Source organism: Lynx rufus, unplaced genomic scaffold (genome assembly GCF_022079265.1).
Source record: "Lynx rufus isolate CCGP_SWC_20201006 ecotype Redwood Valley unplaced genomic scaffold, mLynRuf1.p SCAF_1, whole genome shotgun sequence".
NCBI lineage: Eukaryota > Metazoa > Chordata > Mammalia > Carnivora > Felidae > Lynx > Lynx rufus.
The window spans coordinates 129,275,341-129,289,208 of record NW_025814823.1 but is presented as its reverse complement, the minus strand read 5'-3'; the positions used below and the strand labels follow the sequence as shown (position 1 = coordinate 129,289,208).

Genomic DNA, 13,868 nt, shown 5'->3' with positions numbered 1-13,868 from the left:
TCATCAATAGTGTTTAATCTCCTTATCAACCCTTAAAAAATACATTAAAAGTCTGGTTTTACATTCCTTTCCTTTTCTTCTAATCTAATAATGCAAAATGAATTGGCCAAGGAAACAAACACTAACATCTGCTTAGAACCAGGGTTCATTAGTTCCTAAGAGGAAGGATGAGTCTGTGAATCTCCCCGAAAAGGTGCGCATTCATTTATTTATTCATTGAGACAACATATTTACTGAATGTCCTCTGCTAGATTTGGGGATGAAATTGTGTACAAAAATAGAACTGCTATCGTCATATAATTTACCATAAAATATTTTTGACTAAGACCAACAATAACAATTAACATCATGCCCAATATATTTGTATATCCAGGTGTTTATGTGATCACATCTATTAATCTGAAGCAAAAGCATGATGGAAAAAAGACCTTTACTTGAAGTGAAAGGCTCTGATATTCTCTATTTCTTTTTTTGAAAAGGGCTTATCATAATTTTTAAAACTGATTTCATAACCCAAAACGGGTTGCAACCCACTATTTGAGAAATACTATTTTAAGTGAGATAAATATCAACCTAATAATCACACATATAAATACACAATAATAAATGATAATAACTGTTCAAAGGAAGCAACCAAATGCCAGAAGATGGTATCAGAAAGCTCTGACTTGGCCATGGATCACCAGGGTAAGCACACCTTAAGGAAATGGAAACTGAGTTGAAATTTCCCTTACGTAGATTAGAGGTTAACTAGAAAACAGGAAAAGGAAGGAATGGGTCTGCATGTGAGACTAAGAGCTTAAGCAGAAGTCTCAGGTGGGAAGGAACACAGAACACAGATGAGATAAAAGCTAGTCTATGTTCATACAATCCAAAAGTAGAGGATGAGGAAAAGACAAATACAAGACAACCCAGAGAAGAAGGGCTAGACCTTGAGAGCCCTGGCAAGTGAGTTTAGATTTCTCTTCCCTAAGTGTAATAAAGAGGAATTCCTGACAAGGTCATCCAAAGGAGAAGAATGAAATACTCTAGATAGTAAAGATGTTTTGCTCTAATGTGCATCAATTTCAACATTCCTACAATGGAACATATTCAGCCACAAAAATGAATGTGGAGAATCTCTATGTACTACAATGGAAAAATATCCAAGATATGCTGTTGAATGAAAAAATAAAACAAGCTGAAGAAAAGTGTACATTAAAAAAAAAACTTTATGTAAATAATGAAGTTTTAGGAAAAGCCTAAAACTTAGCATTTCCTTCCACATGCATAGAATGGGTAACCTAGGGGGCGCCTGGGTGGCTCAGTCGGTTAAGCGTCCGACTTCGGCTCAGGTCATGATCTCACAGTTCGTGAGCTCGAGCCCCGCGTCGGGCTCTGTGCTGACAGCTCAGAGCCTGGAGCCTGCTTCACATTCTGTGTCTCCCTCTCTCTCTGCCCCTTCCCTGCTCATGCTCTGTCTCTCTCTGTCTCAAAAATAAACAAACATTAAAAAAAAAAATTAAAAAAAAAAAAAAAAGAACGGGTAACCTAGGTACACGAGGGAAGAAAGCTCTTCCCTGCACCTTTTCATATTTTTAAAATTTGAGAACTATTTAGGTACCTAAAAAATATCTCTCAAGTGTGGAGGATGGACTAGGAAGCAAAAATACATAAGAGAACAGTGAGGATGATGTTTTCATGGTCTGTACAAAGGATGATGATGGTAGCTTGAAAAACAAGAGTGAGAACAGAAATGTAGAATCTGACAGGAATTCAAGACATAAAAGCAAAGAAGTGGTAAAGAAGTGGGTATGTGAGATTTGTAAGATCAGGGAGTTAGGAAAGACAAGGTTTCTGGGTTAAACAACTGGATGATGGACAACTCAATGACACACAGATCAGAGCAGGACCAGGTTATGGGGTGGGAGGGCAGTGTTTATTAGGTCATGAGTTCTGTTTCAGATAGGGTGAATTTTAAGTACCTCTGAGATAGCCAAGAAGAGGAGAAACGATTTCAAGTAGGGGACTGGATATTTTACAGGAGACTCTACAGATAGGAAGAGTATCTAAGATAGGGCCCAAGGAAGGCCAATGTTTAAAGACTGGGAAAGAAAATGAGTGAGGATGGCAACGGGAATGAGTGGCCTAGAAGGAAGAGCTGGAGAGACTGGTTCTTCCAGAAGTAAGGCAGAGAAAGTTGTACTAAGGAGGGCTTAGTATGTAGTAGATATTTAAGCTCCAGAGAGCAAGGATGGTAGCTGCCCTGCTCACCACTTCTTCCTGACACTTAACCAGTTTTTGCCTCTATCAGGCAGTCAAGTACTGGAATGGGGGAGAAGGAGGGAGGAGAAAGACATGTGTACATTCCTCCCCTAAGAGAAAGATTCCTATCAAAGAAGAACCGCTAAAGCATTTTCACATTTATCTCATTTTTGCCTTACAACGTCCCCTAGAGGTGAGTTAAGATCATGATCCCTATTCTACAGAAGCAGAAACAAGTTCACAGTGATTAGGACTTGTCCAGAGCCACAGTGCCAAATCCACAGTCTCCTGGTTCTCTCCCCTTCTGAAGAATACATCCCAGAACCTTGGAGCTAAAGTTGAACCCTGACGACATCAAGACAGGCATTGTCAGCCCTAAATCAAACACAAATCTAAGGAAAGATACTGGGATGTTCGCAAGCACTTATTAACACATTTCTCTCTTTCACAGGAAGATCTAAGGACACACAGTGCTGTGAAGAGTTAACTAATGGGGCTACATCTGTATCCCACAGGGACTGAGAGCCCCTAATCCAGCCCATCTCATTGATTCTAGAGAAAGAGACACACACAAATACAAATGCACAATGACAACTAAAGATTCATCTTTTTTTAAATTTATTTTTTTAACAGAGAATGCATGCATGCCCAAGTGAGTAGGGAACAGGCAGAGAGAGAGAGGGAAAGAGAATCTCAAGCAGGCTCCACTGACAGCAAAGAGACTCACACAGGGCTCAATCCCATGAACCATGAGATCATGACCTGAGCCAAAATCAAGAGTCATGTCTTTAATAGACTGAGTCACCCAGGTGCCCCTATAGATTCTTTAAATGCACCAGAAGAGACTTGCCCAACAACTCAATGATAGGATGTCAACTTTCATATTTAAGCTTTCTCCAGTATCTTGCTAAAACCCTCCTAGGCAATCTGACACATCCTTCTTTAACCTCTTTTTAGGGAAAATTCTGACAAGCTACTGATTATCTACTCTTTGTTCCTTCTGATGAGCTGAACTAAAGAAAGTCAATTTCTATCCTCACAGTGGTTACTTCCCCCAGTACTCCTCACTTTTCAGTTGTTCTCTATTGGGCACTGAAGACCAAGACCTACAAGGAATCCTGTCCCTAAAGGACTGAGATGGGGACTGACCGTCCTGGTGTAGTAGAAGGCATGCTACCCTTCACTGCTTGGGTCAGAGCCATGTTGAGACTTGGCTTTTCTATATACCACATAAATTTCCAAATATTATAAGTAGATTTCAATGTGGTTTAGAGGAAAAAAAACCCAGTCTTATTGGCATAAAGCAGCAAAGGGGTCAACAGACACTCTACAAGAACTCCAGGATATACTCAACTCTTATTTTTTTCATACTAAAAGAGAAAAATGTTACAAAGAATATTCCAGAAATCATGTTTATTTGACTTGAATTATAACAATGAATTTTTCCTTAAAATTCAATATGTTTTAAAACACTCGTATTTTTTAAAATATGATAATTTTGGGGCGCCTGGGTGGCGCAGTCGGTTAAGCGTCCGACTTCAGCCAGGTCACGATCTCGCGGTCCGTGAGTTCAAGCCCCGCGTCAGGCTCTGGGCTGATGGCTCAGAGCCTGGAGCCTGTTTCCGATTCTGTGTCTCCCTCTCTCTCTGCCCCTCCCCCGTTCATGCTCTGTCTCTCTCTGTCCCAAAAATAAATAAACGTTGAAAAAAAAATTAAAAAAAAAAATAAATAAAAAATAAAATATGATAATTTTTATGTTTCTTTAATGGGATATTTAATTTACACACAGATATTCTTGACTAGCTGGGAAGACATCTAAAAGAAAATGTATAAATATATGAATAATGTTTCTCAAGTTTTTAACAAAACTGAGGGTTTTTCAGTTTTCATGTTGAAGGCAGGAAAAGCAAGTTAGGTTTGGTAAGCTAGTGTTAGAATTAACGTATTTCTTAAAGAGTGTGGGGGAAGGGGGAGACACTGCAGAGGCAAAATGGCCCAGATAAAATTTTACTGCAAATAATCTATCTAATAACGTCTACCCACGAGCCGAGAAGACCTAATCCTAGATCAGACCTCGGAAGACTTCAGTTCTAGGCACAGCTTGGAAAAACTATGTACCCTCAAGCCTCCCACTTCCTCAAACCTAATACTGTATAATGGAGGAATAAAAAATTAACTAGGTGATAAGAATTAGAAATCTTTTCATGTGACTGCATAGAAAACATCTTCACTTCGTAATAAGAATGCAAGTAAACACAACCAGTTGGTAAATAAAACATAAATTTACTCTAAACACAACTCAACACTTTAGGAATATGTAATACTATACATTATAGACCAGGAAATTAAATGTCTACAATAATAACCTCCTTAAAAGAACAGATTCATTTAGTAAACTTTAATGCTTAACTATTTAAATCCTAATATGTCTTGATTACAAGTATTAAAGTGTTGCCTAAGCCTTGTATAAAATGTAGACTTGCAAAATTTATGTCTACTTGTTAGTGGCTATCTACCAACAAAGAAAACCTCTCAGTGTTTAGCTTTGAGAAAGGTATGCAAAGAAAAACATTATTCATGTATTTATACATTTGCTATTAGATAGTCCCCCAGTTGGGCAGGAACCAGAATCTGTGTATGTAAATTAAATGGTCCATTAAAAGGTTTTAAAACCTATCATATTTTTTTACCCTTATTTATATTTATAATTACGAACGCTATAAGTTTACAACTGTATAATTAATCTTTGTGAGCATTTTATTACCAAAGCTTAATTCTTCAAAGTTTCAAGCCTTCAGGGAAAGTGAAATTATCTAGTGAAAAAAGTCAAGCAGTTTAATTGTCTCTCATTCCCAGCTAGAGATGTGTGAATTTGATTTACCCTCTTATGTTAGTTATGTAATACCATAGAAAGAGAGCAAAAAGAGAATTCATGAACATGGAGGGGCACTTGGTCCATGTCCTTGGCTTTCCCTGTCTGATACCTGATTTGGTTTATCTCAGTATCAAAACCCCCTTATCCCGGCAGTTCTCAAAATTAAGAGTCTATCAAGATTCCTGAGGCACCTTGTGGAAAAAATAGATACCTAGGCACCACACTTCAGAACTACTGACTCAGAATGTTTGCCAGCAGGGTAGGGGAAGTATTCTATATTTGGAGAGAATGTTAAACATGTTGGTACTTTGTGGGTCTTCATACTGAAAAGTATTCAGGGTTCAGAAGCATCAAACAGACACCTCTCCAGTGTATTGAATGAAGCATATTTAAGACACACCAAATGAAATATCTGTCTCATGTCAAGGAAACAGTTGCTTTTAAGCAGTAAGCGGCAGCAAACCATTCTGTAAATTTTAAACTGAGAAACTGAGACACATTCACAACTGGCTTATGCTATGTTTGGTATGTGGAATTATTCACAGCTTTGGGTTCTAATAGGGAACTTAATGCTTTCTTTTCTTGGTTTAATCTGCTGGAAAACAATTCAAACAAAAAGGAAATGAAAAGCTTTACTTTACCTCTTCACCTTAACTGTGACCTAACTGCCTTAACAATACAGTAGTCTAAATAATGCCTTAACTATTTATATTTATGCAGAAGTGAGGGTTTTTTGGTTAAAATTGTTAAATTTAATCTATAAAGGCAGAATGTAGGCAACAGATGTCTACACTGTAGAGGTGATTAATTCAGCCTCTTTTAGGGCACCTAGAAAAATGCCATCTCCTAAAATTTCAGTGCCCGCTGCTAAAGCTAGGCAACATTAAGTCTGTGACTTAAAAAAGCACCGGTACACCTGTCTTACAAGCTGAAGGCAAAATCCTGACATCAACCACTGGCACCGCAAGGGAAAAGGCAAAGCAGCAAACTTTAGTGATTCGGACTCCAAAAAAAATTCTTTCTTTAGAAAAAACAAGAATTAGAAGATTGCTGAAAAATAACATGCACTGAATAAAAACACACTTGAAAAAAGATTCAAATTTTATTATTCCTTAAATCCTCATTTCAAAGTAGTGGCAATGCCTTCCTTTCAACCTACAATTGTGATGGCTTCAAAAGCCAGATCCTTCCTCACCTTCTATTCTCAATGGTCAGCTCCAAAAGCTGTTAGAGGTCGGCCCATGGTCTCTATCTCGGGAGGCTAATGACAGAGGGAGCCCTGGCATGTGCCAGGCTGGGCTCCCTCAGCAAGCCACCTTCCCTTCAGTTCAATGCGAAAGAAGAGAATAAGTAGTACTGCAATCACCATATAGCTCAGGGAACTCACATAGAAAGGCCTGTCAGGGTTTATAGATCTTCCTCTATTACTTTCCTCTCATCTGACTTTATTACTCGTCTCTTATTATCACTCAATTTCCTTCAGAAGCTCAATAATATGTTTATTCATGTACAGAAATAAGCATGTGTCTTATATGGGTGAAAAAGCGATACAGTATTTGTACACTCTCCAGGCTCATTTAAAAATGCAGAATGTAAACATAGTGTGCATAACAGGTAGGTCACTTTCTGCAACTTAGCTAAAAATGTATTACTTGGTACACAAATATAAATATTTAAATGCAAAGTTCTCAGGAAGTCTTGACTTTACATTACCTAACTCTTCAGATTTATTAAAAGAAATCTACTATGTTTGCAAGCTTCGAGAATGGTTTGCTCAGATTATTTAAATGACGTTGTTTAAAAAACAGCTCACAAATATTTTCCTCAACTCTCACTGCCCTGAAGACTCATGTCAACTGAGTCATCACCATGACAGTGATAACAGTAATTCAAATTTACTCCTTTAACCCTCCTGACCTTATAAAACAGGTAACTCTTTATTGTCCATGTCTTACAAATAAGAAAACTGAGGTCTGAAGAGATTCAGTTGCTATCCGCAGTAACAGAGCTGGAGAGCAAAGGAAACATAGGCTAACTTCTAAGATCATCAACACTCTAAAGAGTCTCAGAAAAAGTGAAAACCCCATTTATGGGGGAGGAGGGCACAAGAAGCTCATAGAGCCAACATGGACAGACTTAGGGTCAGGTCAAGGACAGAGGACTAGCGAGGAAACTGATCACAGCTGGTAGCTATCCTTTGAAAAGCATGAGAGTGAAGACAGTGTCAGAGATGACTATATGGTATAAGGGAAGGCAAGATTTGGAGGTGAAAAGACAAAAAATGAAGGGTACTGGGCTAAAAGTAACTTGGCTGTTTCTGTATTACCCTAGCAAATTCCTCATGGGCTAGAGATGTGATCCCTCCAAATGAAGACACAGAAGTTCTAAGATTACTTCTTTTGCTGAAGTGAAATGCTTTTTCATATGAAGATAGTCATACGTACATGGTCATACATTCCATCAAGTTTGTAAAAAAAAAAAATTTAAATCTTATTAGAGAAACATCTAGTTTTAGTCAAAACTTAAAAATAAACCTAGTGAGGGGCACCTGGGTAGCTCAGTTGGTTAGGCGTCCGACTTTGGCTCTCAGGTCATGATCTCATGGTTTGTGAGTTTGAGCCCTGCATTGAGCTCTGTGCTGACAGCTCAGAGCCTGGAACCTGCTTTGTATTCTGTGTCTCATTCTCTTTCTGCCCTTCCCCTACTTGTGCTCTGTCTCTGTCTCTTAAAAATAAATAAGTATTAAAAAAAAATTTTTTTTTAAATAAACCCAGTGATTCTTTGAGGGAAATGTGGCAGTACTTACTAAAAAATGCATGTACCACTTGTTCTGGCATTTCTACTACTAAGGATCTATTATTCAAAAATACTTGCACAGGGGCTCCTGGGTGGCTCAGAAGGACTCTTGATTTTTGCCTCAGGTCATGATCTCAAGCCCCATGTCAGGCTCTGAGCTAACAGTGCAGAGCCTGCTTGGGATCCTCTCTCTCTCACCCTCTCTCTCTGCCCCTTCCCTGCTCATGTGCTCTCTCTCTCTCTCAAAATAAACTTAAAAACAAAAAACAAAAATATTTGCACAAATTCACACACGTACACACACACAATGGTTGAAGTGGTACTGCACACAGTACAAAAACAAAACAAAAGCAACCTCAAAATTATTCACTAAGTTAGTAGTTAAATGTATCCATAATATGGAATACTACACAGCATTTAAAACAGTAACAGACACGTCTGTACTAACATAAGATATACACCATATATTAAGAGAAAAAAGCAAAAGGGAGAAAAATATTTTTAATTGTTTTTTAAAAACTACATATGTGTGTGCACAAAGAAAGCTGTCTCAAAGAATACAAACCACACCGTCAGCAGTGCCTTGAGGGATAAGGGAACTGTTGGAGACACTAAGGAAGGAGCTGGTTGATGAAGGAGCCAATCCGGATTTGTCTTTTTATCTTCACACAGTTCTATATTACTATATATTTTTCCAACATACTTTTTTAAAATTGTTTTAAAATTTCTCTAAGTTTCACACTGCTGCACTTTAGGACAGCAAATTCAATTCTCTCCTACAGAATATTTGCAAATTGTATTAATCACCAGTAGATCATACCTTTGTTTCACCAAATGTCAATGCCTGAGTGTTCTACGAAAGAAAGAATATGCTTGTAATAACCAAATTATCTCCCTAGGATACTTGTAAAAACTGGTTGCTAATGCAAGCCCAATTACAATGAACATGACTATCCACAGGGGAACAAAAGGAAGAAAGATGTGACATAAGGCCTCCATCAAACAACTCCGACTGTCGCTCACTGCTAGATTTGGAACACGTATGTGTACAAAAATAAATCTCCAAGTTCCTGCTAAGAACAAAACAGAACGAAAAATGACAGTGTTACTTTTTATTTAACAAATTCCGAGTGCCTACTGCTTCTTAAGTACTGCCCTTAGGGAGGCCACCAAGATACACACACAGGTCATAGTTTCAGACCTGATGGAGTTTACAATCAACTAAAAGTAAGCTACACAGTGAACACAGGATTGCTGAGTGGGTCTGCTTGTCTGTTTGGAATATCTAAGAGAGGCTGAATGGACTGATATATAAGATGGTTGGGACACAGAGGCATTTGGAGGCTAAGTTAAGCAGGACTGGCAGGCATGAATGGAATTTATGATGTTGGTTTTATTCGAACCATGCTCAAACAAATTCAAATGTCTCATCAAAGAACAACACGTAAGTGCACACTTGAGTAGAACCACAGGAGGTGCACCTTTTGCAGTATGATACCAGGTGCTTCCTGTGTCTCTGTAGAAATACCACCACCAAAGTCACAGAATAAGAGGTGGAAGAGATCTTGGATGTCATGTGTCAAGTGCATCTAACATGTGAATATATTCCTTCTGCTTCTAGCTGACTGAAATGGTATCTCTGGGCACATGACAGTGATATCAGGGAGGAGTCTACCCTACTTTTAGGATGGCCCAGGCTCTAGGAGTGAAAGGGCCACTGAAATGACCCCCCAACACACATATACACACTCTGCTCCCAGCCAAGACCAATACCAGCTTCCGCTTAGTCCGTCCCTCTTTGCTGTAGTGTGCCCACTACAGGCTAGCTCATAGGAAGGGGGGGGGGGGCGGGACAAAGTGCACAAGTGAGAAAGTAGAAGGAAAAGAAATACATGACAGAAAGTCAGAGTAAAGTAAGATGACCTCCAACTGTGATATCATTCACCCCCCCCCCAACTGGTTTCTACCCTCTTCTGTGAGAACTTCTGGATACACTAAACATGAGGTAAACTCAGTAATATTTCTATTATTATTATTATACGTGTATTCCTTATTAAAATTCTTCCAATGCTGTTAGAGAAGAACATGACCACTGTAAATGAGAAAAAAATAAGCTTCACCCAAGGTTACTTAAGTAATGCATACATAATAGAGACAATACTGGACTCTAAGCCTTCAGATTTTAAATCTGATGTTCTGTCTCTACACCACGATTTACCAATCTATGTAATACACCTCCTTTAACACAAAACGTAAAGGACCAAAAAAGGCTGAGTTAAGTAAGAGAGAGGACTAGCACTTGGAAATCAGTAAATTTAGAAAAGTACTTAGCGAAGACACCAGCATCTTTTTTAAGAATGTGGAAGCTGGAAAGTTTTATTAGAATATAAAACTGAAAGCAAACAATTTTGCTGAAAAAAAAATGCAGGATATAATGGGAAATCTCCTTGGAGGGCCATTAACATCACTATCTTACAGCCACTTTTTAGCATACAGTAGTTAGTTTTATAATCTAATCAAAATTATGTGTGTGGGGGGGGATGTTATGAAAACACAAAGAAATGAAAAAAAATCTGACAAGGAATGAACTATTACAATAACTAAGTCTATATTCCAAGTACCTTTGCTCAGTCTGTGAGCTTGGATGTACTAACACATTCTCTTCAGTTTCTTCATTTAGAAACTACTGCAATTATAAATATGCAACATCAAGTTAAAAAGGAAATTGTTAGGAATAATATGCCTGAAATCATCTTGAGAAAGCTTTTAACTCCTCAGGATAAAATTCTTGCAGAAAGAAAATATTCCAAAATACAGTGACCCTTGAACAATGCAAGGGTTGGGGGGGTCAACCCCCCAAACAGTGGAAAATCCATGTATAACGTCTGACTACACAAAAAGGTAACTACTAATAGCCTACCACTGACTTTCAGAAGCCTTACCAATAAGGTAAAGTCGATCAACATGTATTTTATATGTGTATTATATACTGTATCCCTACCATAAATATGCCGGAGAACATAAAATGTTAAGAAAATTGTAATAGAAAATACGCTTATAGTGCTATACATATATTTACGGGAAAAATACAGGTATAAATGGATCTGTGCAGTTCAAATCCATGTTGTTCAAGGGTCAACTATAATAAGGAAAAGCAACTAATAGAATTTTAAGCAACATTAGGATAAATAAGTTCTTAAGAAAAATGAATAACCTGTTACCAACATAGTTTGTTATTTCCTTAAATTATGACTTTCTTCTAAAAAGGATTTGGAAGCCAAACTTGTCTTTAAGATACCTATTAAGATAACTGAAACTAAATCGTATCCCAACTCTATTATCTGGCCAAGTAAAAGTGATGCTTTTCCTTAAAGAAAAATTAACTCTATCAATATTTGTGTTTAAGACATCTTTCTACTCAAAGAAAAACTACACCCAAAAGACCATACAAAAAAGCACTGCTTTAATGGTTTGGAGAATGCTTTATGTACAGATGTTTGGAGGCAGGTGAAATCATGTGGTCAAATAACTGCAAAATATTTTTAATCCCACTCTCTAATAAGGCATCGATCTAACAGTTAAAATAACACTCTCCAGGGTTCCCCTTTTGTCACTTAAAGTCATGGCCTGCTTCCTACCTGTCTTCTCTTTACCATGTATCATACAAGGGCAGAAGGCAAGAAGGCAGCTCATGTAACTGGCCCATTTCCAGGCTGGGAGCAAATCTGATGATAAATTAAGTGAAGAAGAAACTGGTGGGATAAACTGCTCAAGTTCACTGCTCTAGTTAAGCTGTTCTCATACAAGTTATTTGAAAATCACACTAAGCCTAAAGCTAATCTGCATTCTGCCCTTGCTATTTCCTTGGAAAACTTTTTCTTCTTATTTTAGAAATTCTGAAAGAAATATAAATATCATAGGAACACTTTCTTGCACCCAGCTCTGCATTACATTAATTCATTAGTCTTACTATTTGAACATAAAAATGAATTTTCAAAGCTTTTGGACAAGAAACTTTGGGGGCTGCTATTCTTCAAAACAAGGAAGACCCATGCAGAACAAATGATTGTTGATGTGGACCTATGGTTAAACTAAAACTCAGAGAACAAAGTAACCCTAATGGATTATATAAATTCGGGGGGCGGGGGGAGGAAACAGAAGTTTGAAGAACACATACAAGTTTGAAGAAATGGTATATCCTATTCTTCTGCCTCCACTGAACAATTTAATAAAAAAGCCATGGATAGGCTCCTGAGAAATCTGAGATGATTGTTAGCTAGCCTGAATTTTCACAAAGCAGTAAGATTGAGGGAGGTAGTATGACAAAGAAGAAGCCTACCTGAACGAGTCCTTGAGTGCATGTCCTTTGGTGGGTCAAAGGTACTTCAGTGCCACAGTTGTTTACAATATTGTATTTAACAAGGGCAGGCTCTACCAAGTAAAATGCTTTACACACCTTGTGATACCACTCTAATAAAACTGAGCCTAATATGGGGAGTACTAGAAGAAGTATGGCTATGGGGGTGTCCCTCTGACATAAAAACCATTTTCAAAGTATCTTATAGCACTCAGGGACTTGTAAAAGAATGTTCACAGCAGCTCGATTCAAAATAAGATCGATCAACAGTGGAATGGACAAACGGTGATGTTCTCAGAGCTAGACTATTCTAGAGTTGTGCTGTCCAATAAATAAGGTAACCACTAGCCACACGTGGCTATTAAGCACTTGCAGCACTGTGACTATGAGGGGTTTAAGGTATGCCTTAAGTATAAAACAGACACCAGATTTCAGAGACTGAAATACGAAAAAAAGGGTAAAATGTATCAGCTTTTTGTTGACTTGATATTTATGAATATTGAGATTAATCACTTTTAAAATTAATTTTACTTGTTTCTTTTTAAATAGGCTATTACAATATTTTAAACCATACAAGTGACTCACATTATATTTCTCTTGGACAGTGCTGCTCGAGAGCAATGAAAATGAATGAACTACAGGTACATGAAACAGTATGCATTAATCTTACAAACATGATTCCAATGAAAGAAGTCAGATAAAACTCAACTAGTGTTTAATGATGTCAACAACAAAACACAAACCACCAAGGTGTGATTACCATAAAAACCAGGCAGTGGTTAGTTACCATGGGGAAGAGAAAGGAGCTTGTGACAGAAAGGGGACATATGGAACCCTCTCAAGTGCTGACAGCAGTCTATTTCTGGGACCTGTGTTGTTGGTTCACTTTATTAAAACTACATATTCATATTTTATGCACTTTCCTACATGTTTTACCTCACAATTTTAAAACTTTTCAAGAAATAAATATTAAACTTCCTTTCCTTAAATATTTACATTCACTATAGCAATTAAGGACTTTTTAGAAACCTAAAAGAATAGATTGAGTCCTGTATCTCAAATCAATATAACTAAAGAAATGCAAAAATGTTAGGCCCCAGAGTTGCCTAGTCAAGACTGTGTTACATTCCTCAACATATTTTTAAATATTTTTAAAATTACGTCTAAATGTTTTTAAAGCATAACAACCTATAACTTAGCCATATTATTTATCCTGTTTTAATGTACTCCATGAAATAGGTTGTGGGTGTATTTCTGACAGGTTGCACATACATTCTTGTAAGTCAACATATCTGCAATCACAAAATAAACACCTGATAAATGTGTTTATAAGAAACCATTTTTGAGATTTCTTACACAGTGATAATCATATCCTAAATTCTCTCTGAACAAGTTGTAATATGTTTTTTTAAAATATTTATTTTTTAAAGAGCACAAGTAGGAGAGGGGCGGGGGGGCGGCGACAACAGAGGATCCAAAGCAGGCTCTGCGCTGACAGCAGTGAGCCTGATGCGGGGCTCAAACCCACGAACTGCAACATCATGGCCTGAGCTGCTCAACCGACTGAGCCACCCAGGCAGCCCAGTTGTAATATTT

The 13,868-nt window shown here is 37.7% G+C and overlaps 1 protein-coding gene across 2 annotated transcripts in view; it reads right to left on the bottom strand.

The window, feature by feature from the left end:
- ZSWIM6 (zinc finger SWIM-type containing 6) overlaps positions 1-13,868 on the bottom strand; it is a 195,156-nt gene that overhangs the window by 57,420 nt on the left and 123,868 nt on the right. The window lies entirely within an intron of this gene.